Genomic DNA, 2,459 nt, shown 5'->3' with positions numbered 1-2,459 from the left:
AAATTTCATCAAGCTCATTTCTTTCTTCCCTAAAGACTTCACTCTCACTATTCTCCAAATGTTGTTGCAAAGGATTATTAGGAGCAAGAGCAATAGATGCACACTGTTCAACTCTAAAATCATTATTAGGCGAATCAGCTTTATAAGGAGTTTTGGCAAATTTAGAGAAATTAAACTCATAAGATTCACCAGCAAATTTAGTCAAAATTTTCTCTTTCTTGCAATCTATAACAGCTCCACAAGTATTTAGAAAAGGTCTACCAAAAATGATAGGACAATATTTACTAGTAGCAGAACTAAGTACCAAAAAGTCAGCAGGATATTTAATCTTACCACATAGAACTTCCACATCTCGAACAATACCAATTGGAGAAATAGTTTCTCTATCAGCCAGCCGAATAACCACATCAATATCTTCAAGTTCACAAGAACCAATTTCGTGCATAATCTCCGTGTAAAGCTCATAAGGAATAGCACTAATACTTGCACCAATATCACATAAACCATAATAACAATGATCGCCAATTCTAACAGATAGCATAGGAACACTAGCTTTCCTAGACTTATTAGGATGTGAAACAATATTAGAAGCATCTTCACAGAAAATAATATGACCATCTTCCACATTTTAAGTCACAAGATCTTTAACAATTGCAACAACAGGTTCAACCTTTATTTGTTCTTCAGGTTCTATAGGTTTCTTTTCACTTTTATTAATCGCACTATTTATAACAGAGTACTCCTTCATTTTAGCAGGGAAAGGAGTTTTTTCAATATAAGCTTCAGGAATAACATGATCAACAGTTTCAACTACAACACATTTATTTATAGATGAATCAATTTTATCTTTATACGGTTCATGATACTTATCAAAATTCTTCTTAGGCAATTCATAATGAGAGGCAAAAGCTTTATAAAGATTTGCAGCAACTTGAGAATCAAGACCATAAGTAGCACTCATATTACGAAATTTATCAGTATCCATAAAAGCTTCAATGCATTTATAATCATAATTTATACCTGATTCTCTATCTTTGTCGTTCTCCCATCCTTCAGTATTCTCCTGGATCCGATTAAGAAGGTACCTCTTAAACTCTTCTTTGTTGCGTGTAAATGATCCAGAACAAGAAGTATCCAGCAAGGTCTTGTCTTGAAAAGAAAGTCTTGCATAGAAATTATCAATAATAATATTACCAGGAAGCTCATGAATGGGGCATTTGAGCATTAAAGACTTCAATCTCCCCCACACTTGGGCAATACTCTCTCCATCATGAGGCCAAAAGTTATATATGCGGTTCCGATCTTTGTGAATTTCACTTGGAGGATAGAACTTAGAATAAAATCGGGGCACAATATCATTCCATTCAAGAGAATCCCCATTATCCAGTAATTTATACCAATGCGCCGCTTTACCAGACAGCGATATAGAGAATAATTTCTTCCTCACTTCATCCATAGCAATACCTGCACACTTGAATAAACCGCATAATTCATGTAAGAATAGTAAATGATCTCCAGGATGGACAGTTCCATCCCCTGTATAACGGTTATCCACAACACGTTCAATAATTTTCATAGGTATTTTGTATGGTATTTCTTCCTCACCTGGCGCCTCATCCACTACCTTTGCAGTAGTAGCAGATTTTCCAAATAAAAATTCAAGAGAAGATCTCTCCATAATGAATTATGGCAGCAGGCAGAGATAAAATCAGCACAAACAGTAAAAGTTTCCCTTACCAATTCCACTTACCAATAGCGCTTCACTCCCCGGCAACGGCGCCAGAAAATAGTCTTGATGACCCACAAGTATAGGGGTGTATCGTAGTATTTTCGATAAGTAAGAATGTCGATCCCAACGAGGAGCAGAAGGTGTTGACAAGCAGTTCGATGAAGGATTCACTGTAAATGCTCACAGACAAGTATTCAGAGAGTTTTGATGTAGCAGTTGAATAAAGTACGAGTAAGTAAAGTGCGAGAGTAACAATTGCAGCGAATGGCCCAATCCTTTTTAGCACAAAGGACAAGCCGGTTTGTTTACTTATAATGACCAAACATTCTTGAGGACACACGGGATTTTAGTCTAGTGCTTTCGCTTCATATAGCTAATTAATCTTCATTGTTTTGATAAGTGTTGTGTGGGTGAACCTATGCTAATGCACCGCCCTTCCTAGGACTACTACATACTTGTGATTATACCCCTTGCAAGCATCCGCAACTACAAGAAAGTAATTAAGATAAATCTAACCACCTCTGAGATCCTGCTATCCCTCCTACATCGATATACCAACGGGGGTTCAGGTTTCTGTCACTCCGGCAACCCCGCAATTGGCAAACGAGTACAAGATGTATTCCCCTAGGCCCATAAAGGTGAAGTATCATGTAGTCGACGTTCACATGACACCACTAGAAGAATAACACCACAACTTAAATATCATAACATTGAATATTACTCAACCATA

The sequence above is a fragment of the Lolium perenne genome, chromosome 6 (genome assembly GCF_019359855.2).
Source record: "Lolium perenne isolate Kyuss_39 chromosome 6, Kyuss_2.0, whole genome shotgun sequence".
Taxonomy (NCBI): domain Eukaryota; kingdom Viridiplantae; phylum Streptophyta; class Magnoliopsida; order Poales; family Poaceae; genus Lolium; species Lolium perenne.
This window is presented reverse-complemented; position numbering follows the sequence as displayed.